The sequence below is a fragment of the Canis lupus genome, chromosome 23 (genome assembly GCF_048164855.1).
Source record: "Canis lupus baileyi chromosome 23, mCanLup2.hap1, whole genome shotgun sequence".
NCBI classification, from domain to species: Eukaryota; Metazoa; Chordata; class Mammalia; order Carnivora; family Canidae; genus Canis; species Canis lupus.
The window spans coordinates 35621367-35647394 of NC_132860.1; the positions used below are offsets into that span (position 1 = coordinate 35621367).

General features: G+C 41.0%; 1 protein-coding gene across 2 annotated transcripts in view; it reads right to left on the reverse strand.

Annotated features, from left to right (window-relative positions):
• The window catches only part of RAB30 (RAB30, member RAS oncogene family), a 90053-nt gene that overhangs the window by 48037 nt on the left and 15988 nt on the right, over positions 1-26028 (reverse strand). Inside the window, exon 1 of one of the 2 annotated variants that reach the window (XM_072794828.1) lies at positions 6183-6413. The exons of the other annotated variant lie outside the window; for it this stretch is intronic. The gene's annotated coding sequence lies outside the window, so the exon portion shown is untranslated. Of the gene's footprint in view, positions 1-6182; positions 6414-26028 lie in introns of those variants that run through there. 2 annotated transcript variants of the gene reach the window in all.

Sequence of the window (26028 nt, forward strand, 5' to 3'; positions counted from 1 at the left end):
CACCCCACTCTCCAGCCCCAGGCAACCACTTAATCTATTTTCTGTCTTTATAGATTCGCCTATTCTGGAAATTTCATATAAATGAAATCATGCATTCTGTAGTCGTTTTTGAGTGGCTTCCTTCATACCATGTTAAGGTCTTAACAGTTGCTTTTGTTTTTGTTTTTATCGCCCCCACCCTTTAATTAGACCACAGAGCCAAGGATCACATTCAAAGTGACATCTCAGGAAAGCCTCTAATGAAGATACAGACCACAGCAAACACACAAAAAAAAGCAGCTTGAAGGAAATGGATACTATGTGAGGAACAGAGCAGGGTAGGAGGGAAAGACCATTAATATTCTTACAAAAATGAAATAAAGGGGGATCCCTGGGTGGCTCAGCGGTTTAGTGCCTGCCTTTGGCCCAGGGCATGGTCCTGGAGTCCCTGGATCAAGTCCCACGTCGGGCCTCCTGCGTAGAGCCTGCTTCTCCCTCTGCCTATGTCTCTCTCTCTCTCTCTCTGCCTGTCTCTCATGAATGAATAAATAAAATCTTTAAAAAAAATGAAATAAAATTATAGCTGTGAATGGCTGTGAATGAAAACAGGATGCTATAGAAAAGAATCATCAAGAAGACAAAAAAAAGAGCTCTTGGAAACTGACAACTTAGTAGCAGAAATTTAAAAAAAAAAACAACCTCAATAAAAGGATTGGAAGATGAAGTTGAGAAAATTTTCTGAAGAATAGAAGCACAAGACAAAGATATGGAAAACAGGAGACATTAAGAATATTCTAGAGAACCAATACAGAAAGTCCAATAACTGAGTGAAAGAAATTCCAAAGGGGGCATCCAGGTGGTTCAGTTGGTTGAGTGGTGACTCTTGGTTTTGGCTCAGGTCACAATCTCATGGGTCAGGGCTGGGCTCTATGCCCAGCAGGGAGTCTGCTTGATGGTTCTCTCCCTTTGCCCCTTCTCCCACTCACTCTCTAAAAATAAAATCTTTATTTATTTTTTAAATAATTTTTAAAAAGATTTTATTTATTTATTTATTCATGAGAGACAGAGAGACAGAGAGAGAGAGAGAGAGAGAGAGAGAGGCAAAGACATAGGCAGAGGGAAGGTACGCTCCCGGCAGGAAGCCTGATGTGGGACTTAATCCCGGGACTCCAGGATAATGCCATGAGCCAAAGGCAGAGGCTCAATTGCTGAGCCACCCAGGCGTCCCTAAAAATAAAATCTTTAAAAAAAGAAAAGAAATTTCCAAAAAAAAAGGAAGAGGAAATTTCCAAGAAAGAACAGAAAAACAAAAAGAAAAATCATAATTAGATAAAACTTCAAAGAACTAAGGGATACACGTTGCCAGATCCAAAGGGTCCTGCCCACAAACACAGTGTGAAATTTCAGAAAACCGCAAAGATTATATAAGCTATCAGAAAGAAAAATCAAACGAACAGGCTATATACAAAGAATCAGAAATTAAAACGTTTCCAACTTTTCAACACCTTCAATAAAAACAAGACAGTGAAGTAAAACTTTCAAAATTCTGGAGGAAAATGAATTCCGACCAAACTACATGTCAAAAGTGAGAATAGGACAAAAATATTTTCAGATCTACAAGAGCTCAAAAATTCACATTCCATTCACCTAAGAAGTTCCTGGAGGATATCCTTCATCAAGCGGTATACAAGAAACAGGAGTAGAGACAATCCGTGGAATGTCCCAAAATGACTATCATATGAAGAAACCAACCAGACTGGACAAGTAGAGCTCAAGGGACAGGCATGTTGAAGATGGTCATCACCAAAAACCCTACTGCCATTATATCCTCTTTGGTGTTGTTGGTCTAAATATTTTTAATATAGGATTATAAAATTTTCAGACATACTGAAAAGTAAGCCCGTGATGCTCATCACCAATTCAATATATGAACATTTTGGCCTGTTAACTTAATCTACACCCTTTTCTCTATTTTTACTTTGTTTCAATGTTTTATAAAAATTCCATATTATATCATTTCATTTCAGTGTACTTCAGAACCCACCTCTATATTATCCATTCTCTACATCACAATATTATTATCATGCCTAGGAAAACTAATGTTAACCACTTGATATCAGTCAATAAGACAATTTCCCCAACATCTCAAAAACGCTTTTTTATGATTAGACTGTTATGGGCTGAATTGTGTCTCCCCTGACCCCCAAATGGAAGCCCTAAGCCCCCATACCTCACAATATGGCTATAATTTGAGATAGGGCCTTTAAAGAAGTAACTAAGTTAAAAATGAGTCCTTCAGGGTGGTCTTTTATCCTACATGACTGATACCCTTACAAAAAGAAAACAGATTAAGATATACAGAGAGACACCGGGAAACATGTGTACAGAGGGACAACCATGTGAAGAGGGAGTAGGGAGTGACCATCTCTAAGCCAAAGAGAGAGGCCTCAGGAAAAATCTACCTGCCAGCACCTTGATCGGACTTCCAGCCTCCAATACAGTGAGAAAATTAATTTATGGGACACCTGTGCAGTTTACTTGGTTAAGCATCTGACTCTTGATTTCAGTTCAGGTCATAATCTCAATGTCATGAGATTAAGCCTGTGTCAGGCTTTGTGCTGAGCATGGAACCTGCTTAAGATTCTCTCTCTTCCTCTCCTTCTGCTTTCTCCCCAGCTCGTGCGCTCTCTCTCTCTCTCTAATCTTTCGCTCTCTAAAAAAGTAAATTAATTAATTAATTTTTAATTTAAAATAAATTTCTGTTCTTTAAGGCTACCCAATATACGGTATTTAGCAAACTAATACATAGAGTATCTGAACCCAAAAAAGATTCATATATTACATTGATTGTAAATTTTGAAGCTACGTTATTTTTTTCATGCCACTGACTTGTTGCAAAAGCTAAATCAGCTGTCCAATAATCCGCATTTATCTGTTTGCTTATTAGAGTGTAATTTAATTTCTTCTACCTTTCTAATAAATCAAAGTTAGCTTTAGGGTCTCAATTAGATTTAGGGATCAATTTTTAGGTAAGAACATTCCATAGACAGTAACTGCATACTCTCTCTCTCTCTCTCTCTTTTTTTTTTTTTTTTTTGCATACTCTCTTTTTAACCTGTTAAAGAATGACAGGTAAACTTGGTCCAGACTTTTTTCTGACTCTGCCTGCTTGACCTTGTGCTAATGAAGCACCTGCTTATCCCCTCCATGCTGTCTATGTGGGTTAGCTGATGGTATTCACTTCATCCCACAGAGGAGTTTTGCTCTGAACTACTCCCTGACAGCTGGAGAAATGAGAGGTACAAAAGACAGAATAGTCCATTCTCTGTGACCATACTCTACCAGATGTCCAGTGCCTGACCCACTTTATACCCCCATCAGATGCCCTCATATGGTGGGCTTTAAACTTCCTAGGACCCACTTACAACTTTGCCCACTGACTTCCCCATTAGTACCTCTTGTAATCTCTAGGAAAGCTAAAGCAAGACTATGAACCCAAATCAGCTTATTTTTAAACCTAATAGTGGCACTACTGCCCTTTTCTTTTTAATTTAAATTCAATTAGCCAACATATAGTACATCAATCATTTCAGATGTAGTGTTGGATAATTTATCAGTTGCATATAATACCCAGTGCTCATCACATCACATGCTCTCCTTAATGCCCATCATCCAATTACCCCATCCCCCCCACCTCCCCTCCAGCCAGCCTGTTTGTCTCCTAGAGTTAAAGAGAGTCTCCCATGGTTTTTCTCCTTCTCTGATGCTTGCTAGATTTGTACTTGCTCCTTGTTTTAAAAAACTAACCAATATACAGTTTAGTAATACAAACATGTATGGTTAAACCATATAAAAGGTAAGAGAATAATCAACACAAAAGTCAGGATAATCATTGACTCTGGTGAGGAGAGAAGGGGACATGACTTGGGGGCAGAAGATACAAAAGCAGCTTCTAAGGCACCAATAACATTCAATTTTAGAAGCTGAATGGTAGGTGCACAGTTTTCATTTTATTGTTCTTCAAGCTGTAAATCCATATTTAGAACACTTTTTGGTATACATGATACATTCCGTATTATTTTTTTGTGAGTAATCCACTGTGGCTAGAAGACAGGGTTTGAGGAATAATGTAAAAGGAGAAAAGACTGGAAATGGAGTTTACTCTGAAGGCAAATGGCAGCCTCAGTCATGCTCCCTTGGGAGTCAAGGAACATTTATACCCAAGATTAACTCAAATGGCCTTCTTACAATCTATCCATCAAGAATGACAGAAAAAAATCCTCTTTTTTCTTCCCCTACTAAGTCACCTAGAGATGACATATCTAACGTTGTAAGTGTCTTACTGGGAAACATAATAATATGGTTTTGATGTATTTTTCTGGTGAGAGAAGACTCAGCTTCCCCTAGGGAACACACTTGCCTCAAATTCTTAAATGACACAAAGCTGGGAGGGATGTAGAACAAATGTTTTAGATGACAGAACTGGGATATATCTTGGTGAGCTGGAGTGACAGGTCAAATCTAGCGCACTTGATAACAACATCTACCACTTACTGAGAACATACGATATGCCACAAGCTTTACATAATTTATTCTGCGGAAGTAAGTTGCCCGAGATCACAAAGCAAGTCAATTGCCCAAGATCACAAAGCAAGTCAATAGTGGAGTCATCATTTGAAACCAGATTTTCAGATTCAAATTCTAATCTCAAGTGAGATGTCAACAACCAGAAATTAACTCTTAAAAAACTGAATCCTCTTCATTTTGGTCTGTTACCCTCAGAGAAATGCCAATCAACCCCCACCCCTTTGGGCATCAGCACCTCAGGAAAATGATTAGATCAGACTTATTTCATTTATTGAGGTACCATTTGGGGACCCTCTGACAGCTGCCAAAAACCCTCTATCTACCCTAAAGAGTAAGTCTGTCATCCAGAGCAAGTGGTAAGAGGATTCTCTCTGTGACCCCATTCCCAGTCCAGCTGTGTTTGCTTCCCATCTGCATATTAAGAATTTGTAAAACTCAAGATATGCAGTTGTAGACAGTGGGCCCTTATCACAAAGATTGCTGAGCAAGACCCCTTAGCCAGCCTGTTCTCCACCTTCAATTTTCTTTTGTCCTCGGGGCCACTGTGATTTGATGGGTGTGTGTAGCCAAGAGAACAGCACCACCACCTACAATGCACGGTCATATCCAATGAGCAATCCCGAAAGACAGCCAGAGAATTTTAATGAAAACCAGAAAAGTCTTGGCCACTAAGTCCAACTGCAGTCCAGGCCCAACAGCCCCTCCCCCTGCAGCCTAGAATCCCTGAGCCAGTTTCACCCCAAGAGGAGGGAGGAAAATCCATACTGCATTCAGCAACATCTTCCATGGCAGCCACTTTCCAGGGTCATTTAGGTAAGAGGCAAGGTACATGCTGATTGCAGGAGGACCCAGGGACCCTGAGAAGCACAGGGTGCAGCAGCAACAGATCTGAGCCAACAGATTATGAAACAGTCTATTTAAAAAAAAAAGTCTTTCCTTCTGCCAAAGCTATCTGAACACAGCTGCATACAAGGCTAGTGAGGAATCTTAACAAGCTTAAAGGGACCGTATTTCAGATTCTCAAAAACCAAAGGTGGAAGAGATGAGTATTTTAAGCACTTACTATGTGTCAGGCACTCTGATCTCATTTAACCTTCACTATGAGGTGGAAATTATAAACTGCATGTAACAGATAAAAACCCTGACTCAGAGAGGTTAGATAAGTTGTCCCAGGGACATAGCTGGCATATAGAGAACCAAGGCCCAAAGTTCAATGTGGGTGAGGCTCATCAGGAATAAACTCAAAATTCCAACCTGACCTGCCTAATAAAGAGAATCATCATTCACTAAAGAGCAGCAGTGCCTGGGACTCAACTAAGATTTCTGCATGTACTGGATCATCTAATCTCCACTGCAACCAGGTAAAATAGGGAGTCCTTATTAATTATCCCCCTTTTAGACAAGGAAGCTAAGGCAAGATGTTAAATAACTCAGCCAAGGTCATGACATTGCCAGGATTTGACCCAAGACTACCAGATTCTAGAGCCCTATGTTAGAATACTCACTCTTAACAGCCTGCAGGAGAACCACCTATGTCATTGTACCAACCAAAGAAAGGAGTTGCATGAAGACTTCAGCCCCCCCTTCCCAGCAGGCTATCCACATTCCAGTGTTACCTTTCAATTCGTCCAAGCACTCTTCACTGGGGGCACAGAATCACTGGCTCTGGGAAGGCTGACGGTGACATCGGCACCTTCCTATGGACTGGGGGCTCTGCTGACACTGCATGTATGGAGGAGAAAGCTCCCAGCAATGATCCCGAGATGCCTGTGAGTGCAGAAGCTGACAGCTCCTTTTTGCAGGCTCTGCTGCACGGGCCCACCCACCTCACGGCAACTCCTCCCCTCCCCAACAGCTCACAGGCCTATTTTGTATTCTTAACAGTAGACCATGTGCCTCCTCCTAGAGGAACTGTGATTTCCCAAAGGAGACGACTGTCTAGACAGAGCATCCCAATACCTCTTGACAAGAAATGGGCCATACAATGTCAGGTTTGATCATTTAGGGTTTTGGGGTCTGTGTTCAGCACCCGAGTGAAGGCCCCAGGCCCCACACCTCTGGATTATCAGACTGAGCATCACACAGTACAACAGCTCATATTAGGGTTAGAACTGTCTTCCCAGCCAGGCAAGCGTTACCAGCAAGAAGTTGCAAGCATGTTACATCCAGGTTTGCGGGTCATGCACTCCCAAGCTCACCACAGAAAGCATTCCATTAATCAGATGCAAACTTGACAGAACTCTTCTTTACATGTTCAGAATAACCAGGCTTTGAGGTAGACTGAACACCTAGTATGCGCCAGGTGCTGTGGCAGGTACATTCAAAGCCAGTATCATAATTTTCACAATATCCAAAGAAAATATTCACAACATTTTATGAGGCAGATAGGACTGCCTTTTTTTTTTTTCTGGATAGGATTGCTTTTATACAGATAAGGCAACTGAAGCCCAGGGAGGTAAAATACTTTTTTTCACACAGGAAATGGCAACTTCAGAATCAAATTAATCTTTAATATGACTCCAACACCCTTACATCCAGTCAATCATGAGCTATTTATTTATTCTGCAGATATTTATGGAGTACCTTCTATGGGCAGCTACTATGCCACTTATAGAAAATACAGCTGCTAACACAATAGCCTGTGTCCAGTCACCAAAGAACTATGTTCTCAAAAGTGGCAGTGCAGATCTGAAAGGCAGGTACAAAATAATGAAATTAGGGCCTTTGATGAATGATCAGGGCAGGTTTCTCTGAGGAAGTGGTATCAGAGCTGAGACCTGAAAGATGAGAATGAGCCAGCCATTTGCAAAGCTATGCAAAGAGTGCAAGCAGAAGTAACCAGAAGGAGCAGCCTGGGTGGCTCAGTGGTTTAGCGCCGCCTTCAGCCCAGGGCATGATCCTGGAGACCGGGAATCAAGTCCCGCGTCGGGCTCCCTGCATGGAGCCTGCTTATCCCTCTGCCTGTGTCTCTGCCTCTCTGTCTCTGTCTCTCATGAATAAATAAATAAAATCTTAACAAAAAGAAGTAACCAGAAGTGTGAGGGCTGGCTGCAGGAAAAGGTTTGTCATGTTTAGAGAATATAAAGGCCACCAGGGACCAAGGCTGAATGAATAACGGGGAAGAAAGAATGTTTGAGATGACGCAGGGCCTTGCTGACCACAGAAAAGAGGCTAGATTTTGTTGTAAGGGCAATGAAAAGTCAAGGAAAAGTCTTGATGAGAGGAGTGACATGATTTCATTTGTGCTTTGGATTTTGTTTTTGTTTTTAAGTAGGCTCCGTGCCCAATGTGTAGACCAAGGCGGGGCTTGAACTCACAACCCTGAGATCAACACCTGAGCTGAAATCAAGAGTCAGACACTTAACCCACTGAGCCACCCAGATGCCCTGAATTTGTGCTTTCAAGAGGTAGTGCTGCTTGCTGTAGACAAGGAAGGGGCAAGAGTTAGGAATCAGGGGAGAGATGATGGCGGCTCAGACTAGAGTGATGGACTGAATGTGAATAGTAAGGGAACAAACTTCTAGGTTCCTAGCTTGACCAACTCGGTTGACAGTGGTACCATGTATAATGAGAAAGACTGAAGGAAAAGCAAAATGCTCATGAGATAGCCATGGTTTTTATTCTCTTTTACACCAAGAAGAAAAAGAGTAGACCCAGTTGTGTTTTTTTCTGGGGAAGCTGTAAATTAAAGGTTTGAAGCTGCTCAACCTGGTGAAGAGCTGCTGGGAATGAAAATGGAGAAAAAACAGTAAGAATGTGATAGGTTGACCTAGAAACAGGGGTTCCACTTGCTTCATTTGGCCATCCACTACCAAGCTGGGACCCATGGGTGCAAGGGCGACAGAGGAGAAGCTCAGTTTGATGTTGGATGGAGAAGGACAGTCTCGTGATCAAAGTTGTGGAAAAAGGGTAATGAGCTGCTTCCAGGTGATGATGACTTCCCTGTCATTGGAAGTATTAAAGAATAAACCAAATGACCCCTTGGTTGGATGGTTAGAAAGAAAATTCAGTAATTGTGTGGGCAAACTCCTTTTTTTTAAAAACATTTTTATTTATTTATTCATAGAGACACAGAGAGAGAGAGGCAGAGACACAGCAGAGGGAGAAGCAGGCTCCATGCAGGGAGCCCGACGTGGGACTTGATCCAGGGTCTCCAGGATCACACCCCGGGCTGCAGGCGGCGCCAAACCGCTGCGCCACTGGGGACTGGGGCTGCCCCTGGACAAACCCTTCTAAGCCTAAAATCCTTCTAAACCCTAGGATCCCATGGCTTTAAGATATAATCTTTATTAATCTGACCATTAGGGCTGGAGTTTCCCAAACCAGGCAGAGATTCTTTGGTATGTCTTACCTTCCAGAAGGCAAATAAGAACAAGATTAGCTTATTTCAGCCATCATAAAGGGACTCCTAGTTTACTTCTACGTGTCCTACAAGATGCTGAAAGTATAGTATATACTGGTATACTTTTGTATAGTTTTGTAAAAGGTACAGGCTACGAATCAGATATTTGAGATCTGCAATTTGTTAGCTCTGTGGCCTGTGGCAAGATGCTTAAATCCTCTTGAGTCTCTGTTTCTCTCTTTGAAAAATGGGAAAATGGAAGACTCATGCCTAATTCAGGATGTTTGCTGTGAGGACCAAAGTCCAGTACCAACCCATTACAGCAATAATAATAATGATAACTAACATTTATCAAGTCACTGCTATATTCTAGTACGTGCTATGTGGTCTCTGTGCATTTTTTTCACCAAACTTTACAACAACCCAAAGGCAGATACTATTGTTATCCCTGTTTAAAGAGTAAAGATCAAAATAAATAAATAAATAAATAAATAAATAAATAAATAAATAAATAAATAAATAAAAATAAATAAATAAATAAATAAAAATAAAAATAAATAAAAAATAAAGAGTAAATATTCCTAGAGGTTAAATAACTTGCCCAAGAGTCATACAGCTAGTAATTGTTCAAATTGGGAAAAAACAAGCAAACATCAACAAAAATGAAAAGGAAAAAAAAAGCCAAAGACATATCTAGATAGATGTTTAGATATTGTTAAAAAATGTAACCTACCGTGAAACTTATCAATTCACTGACTAGACATTTAGTAAATATTTACTAAGCAGATAAATGAATGAATAACTGAATGATTAAATGATTCCTTTTTTTAAAAAAGATTTTATTTTATTTATTCATGAGAGACACATAGAGAGAGGAGAGAGAGGCAGAGGGAGAAGCAGGCCCCATGCAGGGAACCTGATGTGGGACTTGATCCCGGTTCTGCAGGATCACACCCTGGACTGAAGGCGGCGCTTAAACCATTGAGCCACCAGGGCTGCCCCTGATTAAATGATTCCAAAAAACATATATTGAGGTCTTACCAGGCACAGCATCAAGAAACTAGGGTTACACAGAACTGACATTAATTTCATTGAGAGGTTGCCATTAAAACCATAATCTTCCCATCGTAAATAAATTCAGGTACTGATCCATACCCCATGAAGAAAGGTCCTAAGAAAGGTCATTCTCAGACATGCCAAAAGAAGCCAGAATTGCTATTGTTCTTTCTTTTTTTTTTTTTTTTTTTTTAAAGATTTTATTTATTTATTCATGATAGTCACAGAGAGAGAGAGAGAGAGAGAGAGAGAGAGAGGCAGAGACACAAGCAGAGGGAGAAGTGGGCTCCATGCACCGGGAGCCCAACGTGGGATTTGATCCCGGGTCTCCAGGATCGCGCCCTGGGCCAAAGGCAGGCGCCAAACCGCTGCGCCACCCAGGGATCCCTGCTATTGTTCTTTCTTTGGGAAGTCCAATGTTAGAGGGGTGCTCAGAGTAGTAGCTGAAAACTAAGAGCACATAAATAGAAGCCAAGGGAAGAGAGAGTCTCAAAGAAAAAATGAAAAAGACTTCAATGGGAAGCAGAAATCTAAGAGAACAAAAACAAAGGCTTTTTAAAAAGGCTGACTTAGGGCAGCCCGCGTGGCTCAGCGGTTTAGTGCCACCTTCATCCCAGGGCATGATCCTGGAGATCTGGGATCAAGTCCCATGTCGGGCTCCTTGCATGGAGCCTGTTTCTGTCTCTGCCTCTCTCTCTCTCTCTCTCTCTCTCTCTCTGTGTCTCTCATAAATAAATAAATAAACAAACAAATAAATAAAATCTTTTTTAAAAATAAAAAGGCTGACTTAATACCTAGAATTGAACTTCACTAGCATTTGGAAAAAGAAACCAAGGCTCGGACGCCTGGGTGACTCAGTGGTTGAGTGTCTGCCTTTGGCTCAGTGCATGATCTAGGGGTCCCAGGATTGAGTCCCACGCTGGGCTCCTTGCAGGGAACCTGCTTCTCCCTCTGCCTATGTCTCTCTCTCTCTCTTTCTGTATCTCTCATGAGTAAATAAAATCTTTAAAAAAAGAAAGAAAGAGGGATCCCTGGGTGGCGCAGCGGTTTGGCGCCTGCCTTTGGCCCAGGGCGCGATCCTGGAGACCCGGGATCGAATCCCACATCGGGCTCCCGGTGCATGGAGCCTGCTTCTCCCTCTGCCTGTGTCTCTGCCTCTCTCTCTCTCACTGTGTGCCTATCATAAATAAATTAAAAAAAAAAAAAATTTAAAAAAAAAAAAAAAAAAAGAAAGAAAGAAAGAAACAAAGAAAGAAAGAAAGAAAGAAAGAAACCAAGTCTCAAAGAGCATTTGGATGAACAGGTTAAAGAGAAAGAGGAGGTAGTCTTTTAAGAAGATTGGTGATTAAAAACAAAACAAAACAAAACAAAAAAGGAGATTGGTGATAAAAAGGAGAGAGAGAATAGCAGCCTGGTGAGAAGAAGCAAAAGGACTACTGCTAAGGAACCAAAAGTAAAGGAGAAACCAAAGACCGATGAAAGGAGAGTCAAAGACCGATGACACATCGAAGAGACACAAGGAAGAAAAAGAAGGACTGGGCCCAGGGAAGTCAAGAAGGGCGGGATGGAATGCACAGGAAGAGGTTTCCCTTGGGAAAGGAGAGGTCATCTTCTGCTCTGAAACGGGAATGAAGGAGGAGAGACTATCACTCTCTCTTATCACTCTCTCTCTCTTGAAGCAGCTCTTCACCAGGTTGAGCAGCTTCAAGCCTTTAAGAGAAAGTCACTGTGAATCAACCTGGATGGATCCCCAAATCAATCAAGTCAGGGAACATCATTTTAAGCTTAAAATGATATTGACTTCCTTGGGCCACTACTAAATAAATTGGTATGGAAAAGACAACCATCATTTAGATAGAAGTTCTACACAGTTAAAAAATCAGACTTAGTCCATTATATTCTATTTCTTTGCAGGGGAGGGACAAAAGGAGAAGGAGACAGAGAATCTTAAGCAAACTCCATGCCCAGTGTGGAGCCTGACATGGGGCTTAATCTCACAACCCTGAGATCATGACCTGAGCTGAAATCAAGAGTCAAATGCTGGGATCCCTGGGTGGCGCAGCGGTTTAGCGCCTGCCTTTGGCCCAGGGCGCGATCCTGGAGACCCGGGATCGAGTCCCACGTCGGGCTCCTGGTGCATGGAGCCTGCTTCTCCCTCTGCCTGTGTCTCTGCCTCTCTCTCTCACTGTGTGCCTATCATAAAAAGTTAAAAAAAAAAAAAAAAGAAAATTAAAAGAGTAACTTAACCTCAAAGAAACCATATTCCTTCAAACAGGCAATATTATTTGCAATTCTTTTAGATTCATCACAGTACTAAATGCAAGACAAGGAACACTTGGGTGGCTCAGTTGGTTAAGCTCAGGCTCAGGTCATGATCTCAGGGTCCTGGGATTGAGCCCTGCATCAGGCTCCCTGTGGGAAGTCTGCTTCTCCCTCTCTCTGCCCTTCTCTCCACTCATGCTCTATGCCTCTCTGTTTCTTTCTCTCAAGTAAATAAATTAAGTCTTTAAAAATAAATAAATAAAATAAAGGCAAGACTAGATGCACAGTACGTATCTAATAAAGAAATGTTGACTGAGGTGCCTGTGTGGCTCAGTTAGTTGAGCAATGACCAGCTCTTAGTTTCAGCTCAGGTCATGATCTCAGGGTCGTAAGATTGAGCCCACACTGGGTTTTGCATTAGATGTAGAGTCAGCTTGGGATTCTCTCTCTCCTTTGCCCCTAACCCCTATTCCCTTTCCTGCATGCGTGTGCACACAATCTATCTCTCAAGTAAATAAAATCTTCTAAAAAAAGAAATATATATCAATATATTTGTGATAACTTTAGCACCAAATTCCAGACTTGATATAAATCTATTTCCAGGAAATGGCACCTTTATGATTGCAAAATCTGAAGAACCCACTTTAGCCACTTTTTTGCACCGAGCATCACCAATGATAAGATAAACTTCATTATGTGCTTCCCATCTTACAGCAATGCCAAGTATACAAAATCAGTTATGTAGAATTCTTGCCAAAAAACATTTGACCTGCATATAATCACAGAGAAATAACTAGACAAATTAGGTTGTGAGGTATTCTTAAGAATCTTAAAAATACCAATTTCATAAAATACAGAAAAGGAAAATCATAGATGGAAAAACTAAAAGAGAGAGATACTAAAGATACATAACAACTAAATTCAATGTGTAATCCTTGATTGGATCTTTGAAAACAGATCAACAATTATATTATTAACATTATAATTAATATTATTTGGACAACAGGGGTATAATAGATTGCAAAAGTGACTGCAATTGTTCATGCCCCTGAGTAATACAACTTTGCAGTTCTTCCCATCAACAACTTGTGATTTGCTTTGGCCAAAAGATTATTACCACAAAAGTCACGCTGTGCTACCTCCAAGTCTAGGCCTCAAAATGTGGTACATACTTCCACTCTCTTTTGGAATCTACCTATATGCCATGGAAGCAAGTGTGGGCTATCCTGCTGGAGGATGAGAGACCCTCTAGGGAAGAAACAAGCCATCCAAACTGAGGCCAACTTAGACCAGCCAGCCCCTAGTGGATCCAGTCGCTGGTCACAGACACTGAAGAAGCCCAGCCAAAAATCAGCTGAGCCTGATCCCCATTATAAGAACCAACCAGTTGACCCGCAGAATTAGGAGCATTAATAATAGGTTGTTTTAAACCACAAAGTTTTGCATAATTGGTTACACAGCAAAAAGGCAACTGATTGAAGGTGAAACTTAAATATAGACTGTGTATTAGACAATATTATGGAATTGATGTTAAGTTTCCAGGGCATGATAATGCTATCGTGGTTATGAAGAAGAATGTCCTTCCACTATGGAGAGAAATATGAACATACTTAGAAACCAAGTATTGTAATGTACTGTACCCCTCCAGTGCCCCCCGCACCCAAAAAAAAATGTGAATCTACATTCAGAGAAGAAAATATAGCCTATGTGGCAAAATGTTAACAACTGGTAGATCTAAGAGTTTTTAAATGTTCTTTTCACTGATCCGCTTGTTTGAAATTTTTCAAAATAAAAAGTTAGAAAGAAAAAATGCACACTTATCTCCAGGACATGGTGACCTTGAATATTTATCTGGTAACGCAGCACACTACCATGTAGTGAACAAATCCTTCTCAGTCTTTTTAGCCATCCTCTACTTCCTACTCTCTTTTTCTGCTCAAGGGTAAGTGCAGTAGATATAAGCTGAAGTAAACTAGGGATATGCCCTGGTATAGTTAAAAGAAAAAAATCAATAATAGATAAGAAATGTTTTAAAGTAGGTATTAACAGCAAGCGATCACTAAGTGAGATGTTTCTCCCTGATATAATCAGAAAAAAATTCTGTCAGGTTGGCTGAGGCTTGAAAAGAAAAAAAGCTTTGGCAAAACACATGGGCAGGTCCTTGAATTATTTTCTGTTAGAAAACAAATATTCATGTGTTTCTCTATTTTAAGGGATTTCTCAAACGCCTACGAATAAGAAGACTATCTTGCATTACATCTCTTCCCCCTGCAAAATCCCTCAAGATTCTTACCAAGAGAGTTTAAAATTGTTTCTTCACAACCTAATGAAAGCCTTCTTTAATTCGGATCTTCTTCCAAGTGATATACAGCAATTATTAATGCTGTGTATTGACTTATACATACCAACCCAGAGGCCTAGGTTCAAAGGATATAGCTTTCTGGGATGAAATCTAAGAACCTTTGCTTTCTTATGCCATATAGAGAAACTCTTCTTACACTGAATGAATGGCAAACAAAGCCCAGAATATTCTTTATATAAAAAACAGTAATCTAGGTAGAGAGGGTTTTTTAGAATAACCTCTACAAATCTGTAAAAATGTCTCTGACTTCAAAAAAAAATCCAAGCAAACCCATGTATTACCACTGTCAGGTGAGAAAAACATTCAACTTCTATAAGAAGGGAAAGAAACCATCACAAGGTGCTATACAACTAATGAGTGGGTTGTTCTCATCCATCAGAACTAAAAAATTAATGCAGCAAAGATATTTGTTTTAGACATCATTTGGTTCAAAGCCAAATCCATGCCCATTTTTTCTTACAGAATCCCTCAATTCTCTAGCCCACAAATCCCAGGATGCCTCTGACTACAGTTTGAAACTACAATTTTAAATCTAAATGCTTATGCAAAAGGAAGACAGTTAACACATGCAGAGAGAATCTTCCAGGTGCCTCCACAAACTTCCTCAGATTCAGGGAAATCAACCAGGCTCTCTCGTCTTCAAGGGAACTTTGATGTTCAAACAGAATTCTACTGGGCATATTAATTCTCAAAATTGTTCTGTGGCACTGTAAAGACAGCTGCAGAGCCATAGGATTTCCTGGCCCACATCTGTGTATTAGCATACACATCTGGTGAGAGGATGAGACATCAGCAGACCTGGCATGAGTCTCCTCAACCACTGAGTTCCTATTCAGTTGTCACAGTTACATGGCAATAAAGGGCTCTGAGCACGCGAAACACTTGAGCTTGGACTTGAATCTCAGCTGTACTACGTAATGACTGGGTGATGGCGGGCAAATTTTACTTAATCTCTTCAAGCTTAATTTCCTCAGTTGTAAAATGGGGATGGTAATCTTACCAGTTACATCGAGTTATTGTCAGAATCAAATGAGGTAATACGTATAACTATACATGTCAATAAACTTTCAAGAATGTGGGCTCTGATTATTATTCTTTATTATTATTTGGATAGTTATACTAAATCTAGTAAGGGCCTGTATAACTCTGAGATTCTCTGAATTAGCTGTGTGATCCACAGTAAGAAATTTGACACCTCTGGGCCCCTTCCTCATTATCTGTTAAATGAAAGGGTACAGCTAAGTGACCTATAAAATCCATTCCAGCTCAAAAATATTAAAAGGCTCTAGGATTGATCTTACATATTTTCATCTGTGTCTCCATGCCACTGCAAAAATAAACTGGTACAGCAAAGCAACTACCAGATAAATTGTCTTTATCCTTTAATCTCATAACGAACCCATGCATACATAGGATGTACATAAGGTATCACCCCCCACAGAAAAAAATAAGCAAGTATGGAGGAAGCCAAGACTTTGTCCCCTCCCTTTAGGCTGGGTAGTGCCTTCCAAAACACAAGTGTGGGAAGTGCAGTGAACGAATGGATTCATTTACACACCCGCTGAAGCATCCCACATACTGAGGGAGAAGTGCCTTCCTCTACTCCAAAGACACCCACTACTTGTCTCCACATTGTACTTTCCGTAGTGCCATCTTATCTGCCAGCAGCGACAACCAAACTGATGGAGGGCTTGGATTTTGTCATGTTCATTTTATATCCTCAGTTCTAAACACAGTGCCTAGAATGTGGGAAGCACCTAATAATTTACTCAATAATTAAATCCATACTTCCCTTGGACCAAAACTATTTATCTGCAAAGTAACTAGGCCATTTGAGTTGCGGGCCTAAACCTCTGGGGATCCTTTATTGTCAACAATCCAGAGTGTCAAGAACTAACTGTTTCTTGGTGGTGGTGATGGGAAGTGTTGTACAAAGAAGGATTATTTCACCCCCGACCCCGGCTCTCAGTTTCTTCTTTGATTAAGAAAAGGGAAGGATGGAGTTAGATCAGCAATGGCTCATGGGCCAAATCAACTCTATGTCGCCCACCTCCAGTGTAGAATTGAGCTTTACATTTTTAAATGGTAGTAAAAGCAAATAAAGAATATGCATCAGAGAACTTATATATGGCCCCCTAAACCCAATACATTTACTTTCTGGTCCTTTACAGAAAAAACTTACTGACCCTAGATTAGATTATCTCTAAGGTCCCTTCATACCCAGAAATTTTAGCATTCTAACTCTACTGGGTTTCCTTGAACAGTCTGATTCTGGCTCCTCACACAGAGTATTCCCAAGGAAGAGCAGGATCTCAATTGTTATTTGTTTAATTGAATAATTGGATCTGTAGCAGCAACTTTAAGAACTGAATCCCCCACCAAGAGGGTAAGTTAGGTCAATGTGTATCAAATGACCACCTAAGGGGTGTCTGGGTGGCTCAGTCAGTTAAGCATCTGCCTTAGGCTCAGATCATAAACTGGGAGTCCTGGGATTGAGCCCCGTGTTAGGCTCCCTGTTCAGCAGAGAACCTGCTTCTCTCTCTCCCTCACTCTCTCCTTTCCCCCTGCTCTCTCTCTCACACTCTCTCTCAAATAAAACAATAAAATCTTAAAAAAAAAAAAAAAAAAAAAGGACTATGTCAAATGACTGCTTAATAAATGCCCCCAGTGTTGACTTGCCACAAGGAGAGCTTGGAGTTCTACTGGCCCTTGAATAAGTGATCCTGTGATGGTCGGGATACCTCAGATTAAGACTCATCTTGCTCCACCAAATAAAAAACACATTTAGCCACCACATGAACAAACCACTTCAAACAAGTTATAAAGCTGTCTAGATGTAGCTATCAGAAACACAGATCATCTGATCAGATAATCTTAATGGTGGCTGGACCCAAGAGAATAAATCCCATCCACAATAAGGTGTATAGAATAATTTAGCTCTCAACATTCTATTTCTCTTCTCTTTTCTGGTTCATATATAATACCAAAACAAGGAAGTCAAACATTTATGTTAAGGCAGCAAGCCAAGTAAAGTCTAGAATATATGATCCCATTAACACCAACGGAAGTTGGAGCCAAGTAAAAGAGAAAATAAGCTACCTACTTCCACTCTCAGTACACATACTTCTCCAAAATAAACAGCCAACAATTATTCTTTTAATGTTCCTTCTCTGTACACCCACAAATCACTCCTAGGCATATACCTTGTGCTAATTTCAAAGGCTGGGTTTCTGGTTTTGTAGTTCTGCGGTTGTTGTTGTTGTTGTTTTTTTTTTTTTTAAGTAGGCTTCATGCACAGCGTGGACCCCAGGGCAGGGCCAGAACCCAAGACCCTGAGATCAAGACGCAAACTGAGATCAGGAGTCAGACACCTAACCGACTGAGCCACCAGGCACCCTTTGTGAGGGTTTTTTTAAATCTTCCTTTCACTCTTTCTCTTTCTGTATGCCTAGAAGGAGTTCTCCTGAAAGGGGCTGAGGGTGCTTTTCTGCCATCCTTCAATGGAGCACCTCTAGTATAGGTAAACCCCAATCACATATTTCATTGTCAGACTATTCCTCAGGAATTACATAGTTGATGGGAGAAATTCCACCCTCTCTACTTTCCTCTAAAGAAACTACTTAGAGCTCTTTCTTTTCTCAGATGACCAAAGAAGTCTGAGGCCCCCCACCCATACCCAAGGATGAGGTGGATTCACACATCTTATTCCCACCCACCCACCCACCCTACCCCTACACCCCACCTCCCCACCCCCACCCAGGCACTATGCTCCAGACATACTGGCCTGAAAGTTAAAAAAAAAAAAAAATCCTGTATATCTCAATGCTCATTTCCAGGCTCTTCATAAACCAGAGGAACAAATAATAGTTTAAATTTGGAAATCTGGATTTTCTTTGTGATGACTGGGTGGCTCAGCGGTTGGGCAGCTGCCTTTGGCTCAGATCCTGATCCCAGGATCCAGGATCAAGTCTCCATTGGGCTACTGCAAAGAGCCTGCTTCTCCCTCTGTTTGTGTCTCTGCCTCTCTCTCTCTCTGTGTCTCTCATGAATAAATAAATAAATCTTTAAAAAAGAAAATTTGGATTCTCTTCCTGACTTTCCTCCCCGCCCCCCTTTTTTTTTAAGATTTTACTTTGAAGTAATCTCTACACCCAATGTGGGGCTTGCACTCACAACCTGGAGATCAAGAGTCACATGCTCTACCGACTGAGCCAGCCAGGTATCCCCTTTTCCTGACTCATTAAGTAAGCTCTTTCTGGCCAGAACATTCAAACAGACACTGACCCTCTGAAGACCGCTGCATGAACCTCAAAAAAACAAAGCAAAACAAAACAACCTCTTTACTTCCCGAAGTCTTGTTATTTTCATGTTTTTCAACCAATAAAAATGGGTTTAACATTAACTGGCATCCTTGCTCCAGAGACAGGGATCCAGCACTCGGGTTATATTGTCAGAGTTCTGGGACTGTCTAAAGAAAAGTCCTGCAATGACTGTCCTCTGTTCCCAGGCCTAAACACCCTCATCCACATTTTCATCAAATTCCATCACTGTAAACCTGTTACGGGGACCCAGCACAGCTCTGATTGCCTGCATCAGCCCTTCTTGGATGTTCCTGCTCTTCTCCCTCTGTTTGGGATCCAGATCATCCAGTAGATACCAAAAAATTATCACAAGGTTAAAAAGAATCCTTGGAAGGAATTTAGGTAATTAATGTGCAGAACGAAGACTGCCTCCACTTTAGGGTAAATCTGGTATTTACTCACTTTGTCTCTAAAAAAGCCTTTACAGACTCTTCATTACTGTTTGCACAAAGAAAAGAGACCCACATGTGCCTTATGATTGTGAAGTTTAACGGGAAGTGTGAGGTGACTCAAATAGGCATTGGAAAACATGTTGGCCTACTTAGTTATTATCATGTATGTACAGAAAAAAATTGCATATTAGTACTCAAAATAGACTTGCTTCCTTTTTCAACAGTATGCAATCATCTTAAAAAACGGGATATAATCATTCTCACTCCTCAAAGCAGAATTGACCATCCCCTCTACTTTGCAGGCCCACTGTACCTTGTTAAGGACCTTAATGACGGGACCTGTATTCAATCTTTTGTTTGTATGACTGGCTTCCTACACCTCAGTGTTTCTACTCCTTCAGGCTATAAGTCCCTTAAGGACAAAGACTTCGGGATCCCTGGGTGGCGCAGCGGTTTGGTGCCTGCCTTTGGCCCAGGGCGTGATCCTGGAGACCCCGGATCGAGTCCCACGTCGGGCTCCCTGCATGGAGCCTGCTTCTCCCTCTGCCTATGTCTCTGCCTCTCTCTCTCTCTCTGTGATTATCATAAATAAATAAAAATTAAAAAAAAAAAAAGGACAAAGACTTCTTTATATTCCTTCTTGAGCCCTCAGTGCTCAATAGACTGTCTAGCACACAGCAGGTCATAAGCAGTAAGCATTAAGAAGGCGGAAACCGAAACTATGTTATTCCTTGTTCCCTGGCCTATAAACATTTTTGGAATTAATGGGTAGACTGAAGAAACAAAAGAACAGCAGCAATAAGGCATAAAAGTCTAGAATTTGGCTGTAATTAATGTCATCTTTCATCAATTCTGAAACATGTTTTCTTATATTTTAACAGGAAATTAGGATGCATTTTATAATGGATGGCATCTTGGCATGGTGTCATCATTTCTTTGGAACCTTATGAATAGTCATACATGCTAGAAATGATGGTGTCTGGCACACCTGGATGGCTCAGTGTGTGGAAAATGAGACTCTTGATCTTGGGGTTGTGAGTTCAAGCCCCATGTTGGGTGTAGAAATTACTTAAAAATAAAACTGTAAAGGAAAGGAAAGGAAAGGAAAGGAAAGGAAAGGAAAGGAAAGGAAAGGAAAGGAAAGGAAAGGAAAGGAAAGGAAAACAAAAGAAAAGAAAAGAAAAGAAAAGAAAAGAAAAGAAAAGAAAAGAAAAGAAAAAAGAAAAGAAAAGAAAAGAAAAGAAAAAGGAAAAGATGGTGTCTCCAATTTAGGGAAATAAAATCATTTGATGTGGCTGTGGTAAGAAGGGCTGGAAAGATGCTATAAGCCACCTTAGTGGCTCAGTGGTTGAAGCCTCTGCCTTCAGCTCAGGCTGTGATCCTGGGGTCCTGGAATCGAGTCCCACATCTGGCTCACCAAGGGAGCCTGCTTCTCCCTCTGCCTATGTCTCTGCCTCTCTCTCTGTGTCTCTCATTAATAAATAAATAAATAATCTTTAAAAAAATTGTACTTCATTTTCCACAAGAGTACAAACAAAAGAGAAGATGAGCCCTTTTAGTGGCTGGTCAATGGGGTGGCTAGGTGTCTTACAAGGACACATACAGCAGCCCAAGTGGGGTCCCCAGGGGCCACATCCATGCTAAATGACCCTGCCCACTGCCCACCACTGATTGGTTCAGGGATGGTCACATGATCCAAAGTGAACCAATCATTACTCTGAATTTTTTTTTACCTAGAGCCAGTAGGAATGTTAAGTTACTACTCTGCTTTAACAACAGTGAGATTTAAAGTTCAGCTTTCTATGGCCGTTCTCCCTGCCAGGGAAGAGAGGAGCAAAGGCAAAAGAATTTTGACATTATCTGCCTACCTGTGTGGTTCAAACTAGCTACATGCTCACCAATAGAAAATTTCTTTTTCTTCCTGGGCAAAAGGGCCCTATTCCTCAGCTTCCTTTACCAGTAGGTGGAATCATGTACCAAGTAATAATTGAGGGAAATGAGAGCAGAAGTAATATAAGCCACTTCCAGATTGGCCCATGAAAACCTCCAACATGAGATCCTTGAATTTCCCTCTCCATCTGCAGGTTAAAAGGAGAGAATTCTGACACACCTAGAGAAGGAAGGAGCCACAAGATGGAAGGAGCCTGCGTCCCTGAAACACAGAAATTAGCTTAACCAGGTAAAACTATGTTGAACTGCCATATGAACAAGAAATAAACTTCATTTGGGGTAAGCACCAAAATTTGGGAGTTGTCAGGGCAGTTATCTCCTCTGATACATCCTGGTTCCAGCTGTACCCATTCTTCCTATGGTTATATGAAATACCCAGTATTCTTCCCATCAATTCCTTTCTTGCCCAAGCTAGTCTGAGTTGGGTTTCTTTCATTTACCAACTCAAAGACTTCTGAGAAACACAGCCAAGAAGAATGAATTGCAATCATTTGAAATGGCAAAAATATAGTGGTAAGCAATAATCCCCAAGTATCTGAGGAATACCTAGAAAATTTATCAGAACAGAGTAATAATCCAAACAAATTTATGACAATACACAAAAGGCTCATCAGTTTCCAAGGGCTTCTAGCTCTACAATCATAAACCACTTACACTAAGATACCCTCTTCCCATTCTCATTTCATTGCCAGAAACATATATTAATTTGAAATAGTCCTGCCTTAGGGTTTGCCTACTATCAAATACCCTTAGGAGTTCTCAACCATCCAGAATCCTAGCAAGCAAGATAAAACCTCATTTATCATATACAGCCAGCTCTGCTGTTCCAGGATTTCTTGGGAAATGGATCTATATAGAGCTCTAAGAATCCAAATAGTTACTCTCAGATGACTAGCTCTGGGTATGAGCACACAACCCTGACCAGAGTTTTCAAAGATAAATATTCAAGAATCACCAAAGCTTCTAGGAGTATTTATGACTATAAATGAAAAGATTACAAAAATAAACATGAGAATGATACCATGCATGCCTACTTGAGCAATGAAGATTTGCCAGGAACTAGGGCCAGAGATGACAGAGCATGCATCCTGCTCAGTTTCCAGAAATGTCTCTCACTGAGCCAAATTTGTTTTATAACAACAAGCCCTGACATCTGTTATACATTCTATGGGCTCGTTATACAGCACTTCAATACTATACATTGAGGTATTTGCCTCTCACACCAACAGTATAAAGCTGGATTACCACCAGTCCTTCATTTAGACCTAAGAACACAGGCTCAGACAGGTCAAGTCTCATGGCCGGAGGATTTGTGACTTGAGCCAAAACTTGAGCTCCAATCTCTACCCCACATCCTCTGTCCCTTTCACTGTAGGCCAAACTGTAGAATACCTGGGCAGAGAAATGGCCCACTGGAGACTTCTCTCCACTGCCGTAATTCATCAAGCCATTTCTCCAAAGGTCAGTTTGCTGTCTGTACAACCACACGTGGGAACTTTCTAGGGGGTTAAAGGCCCACGAAAAATGCCTATCCTGCCTCCAAAATAAGCTGGAAAAACACTCCCTGACAAAGCACCGTAGCTTATGCCCACAGGAAAACCTTGAGAGAGAGGAGAAAGGAGCCTGAAATAAGGGGTTAATAGTAGAGATCTCTAGGTGACCCTGTCAGAACCTCAGAGTTGGAGACCTCTGAGAGGGGAAGGAGAAGGGATCAAATACATATACTGAGGTGGCCTCCATCAGCATTCTCTTCTGTGGCTTTTATGAGCCACTTTTAAGAGACAAATTGCCGAGATCAAACACTCATATACTACCTGAGAAAGGCAAAAAAGGTGTGGGGGTTTTAGTATTTTAGTAAGAGCCATTTATGTACCTCTGGGAGCTGGCAACCCACACTTCAGAAGGAAGACATAGAAAATTGGGGGAGTTGTCTTTTGGCACGTTAGGAAACTTCAAGAGCTGGCCAACCCTAAATATTACTACTTTCTAGGCTCCAAGGATGAGAGGGAAGCCCTGCATCCTGGTGTGGTTTCTTCAGAAGTAGAAAATCCAGAAACTTGAAGAAGCATGGGGTAGAAAAAGCAAAGGCCTTGATTTTAACAAACTCAGGCTTGAGTCCCTGCTTAGTCTCCTGTTAGCTATAACAAGCAAGTCAAACCTCCTTGAGTCTCAGTTTCTATATCTGTGAAGGATGAGAACACCTACCTTGTAAGACTCTGGTGCAAATAAAACAAAATTATAAATGCAAAGGGCATAGCACAATGCCTGATACATATTAGCTGCTCAATAAATGTTAGCTCTTGGGCAGCCCAGGTGGCTCAGTGGTTTAGCGCCGCCTTCAGCTCAGGGCCTGATCCTGGAGACCCGGGATCAAGTCCCACATCAGGCTCCCTGCATGGAGCCTGCTTCTCCCTCTGCCTGTGTCTCTGCCTCTCTCCCTCTCTCTCTCTCTCTCTCTCTCTCTGTCTCTCATGAATAAATAAATAAAATCTTTTTTAAAAAATAAAAATGTTAACTCTTTTAACGTTCCCCCCTCAAACCTCATTTCAATATCTTGGTATTGGAATTCTAATACTTAGTCATTCTAATTCTTAGCAATATACCAGTCCTTAGTAGTCTTGAATCACATATGTTATCCAATATGTTGGCCATTTCACTTGCCTCTTTGAAATATAACCATCTGTGACTTTAGTTGTGAACACCTCAAATAACCCCAGGCTCTTGGGCCTCTTACTAGTCTACCCCATGCTTCCTAAATTCTCTTAAAAAAAATTAATTCCTAGGTCTCTCTTCAACTTTATAATCTTTCTCCAATCTGAAAGAGAATCCAAACTATATCAATATTTGGCTGCACTGTTAAATTCAATTTAACTGTTAAATTCAACTAAACTTTCCACAAGGCTTAAAATATAAAGGAGATATAAGGGCAACAAAGCTTAACTGAATTTAGTAAATATATACTGTGCTTATAACCATAGGAACAACATGAAGGATGAGGTTCTCATAGTCTTATCATGACTTTCCTGGTCTTTGGGATGATATCCTCTCCTCTTGACATCCTCTTATCCAAGACAGGGACAGGTGCCCCTTCTCCATGCTCCAGTCTTCTGTATACACCACTACCAGTGCTATGGTGATAGTGTACAATAATCATCCACTTCATCTCCTTCACTAGCCTACAATTTCCTTTCAGGCAAGAACAGTGTTCTGCAAAATCTCAATTACCAGTCCCAGTACCCACCAGTTCATACCTGGTATATAGTAGATACCGAATAGTGTTGGATGGATGGACAGATGAATAGATGAATGAATAAATAGGGTTTTTTGATCTTGAAGAAACCTTAGAAATAATCTAGTCTAATACAAGGTCTTCATTTCACAGAAAGGAAGCATAGTCTCAGAGCTGCAAGGTAACTCAGTCAAGGTAACTTCTCAAAAGCAGCAAGAAGATGACAAGTGGTTCCAGTCACATGCCATTTTTACTGTGAGTTCAAAGGCAGACATCACTTCACACTCACCCTCAAGAGAAGATAGTGTAGCTTGGTGGACACAGACAGCATGGCCTCCACAGGCAAAGTCCTGTTCTGCTACCTATCAGTCATGTGACTTTGGGCAAGCTGCCTCATCTCTCTGAGTCACAATTTCTGCATCTGTTAATTAGGCTATTAATAACTTCAAAATTGTTGGGAGTATTACATCTGCCAACATACATATAAAGTGACTAGCACAGCATGGGCACTATGTGCTAAATATATTTTTACTGAATGAATCATGAATGAGTCCCTGTCCAGCATACCACAACTTCATAAACCTGGTTTAGACTTCGCATTTAAGTCTGCCCACATGGAAGGTAGCTGGGACACCCATAATTATAGAGCCATTTGGAGATTTGTTCCTTGCTAGAATTGGATTTGTAAGCAGCACCAAGCCTCTATAACTTTGCTCACTGTTCCCTTCACCTAGGATGCCCTTTCCACCTTCCTCAATGTCACATTAATCTGACCCATCTTCCATTGCCTAGCCAGATTTACCCTGTCTAGAAAGCCTCTCTAATTCCTGTGTCTTCATCAGTCCTTTTTTTTTTTTAAAGATTTTATTTATTTATTCATGAGAGACAGAGAGAGAGAGGTGGAGACACAGGCAGAGGGAGAAGCAGGCTCCATGCAGGAAGCCCGATGTGGGACTCAATCCGGGGTCTCCAGGATCACGCCCTGGGCCAAAGGCAGGCGCTAAACCTCTGAGCCACCCAGGGATCCTCCTTCATCAGTCCTTCTTGTCTCACTAATTACTCCCTACCACACAGTAGGGGAGTATATTTGTTTGGGTTTTTTAAACTGCGATAAAATATACATAATATAAAATTTACAATCTTAACCATTTTTAAGTGTACAGTTCAGTGGTGTGAACTATATTCATAGTGCTGTGCAACCAATCTTCAGGAACTTTGTCATTTTTCAAGACTGAAACTCTATACACATTAAATAACAACTCCCCAATTTCTCCCTCCTTCTAGCCCCTGGCAACCACCATTGTATTTTCTGTCTCTATAAGTTTGACTTTCTAGATACTGCATACAAGTGCAATCATAAAATATTCATCCTTTCATGTCTGGCTTATTTCTCTTAGCAGAATGTCCTCAAGATTCATCCTTGTTGCAGCAAATGTTAGAATTCCCTTCCTTTTCAAGGCTGAATAATATTCTGTTATATAGCTTACCCATGCATCTGTCAATGGACA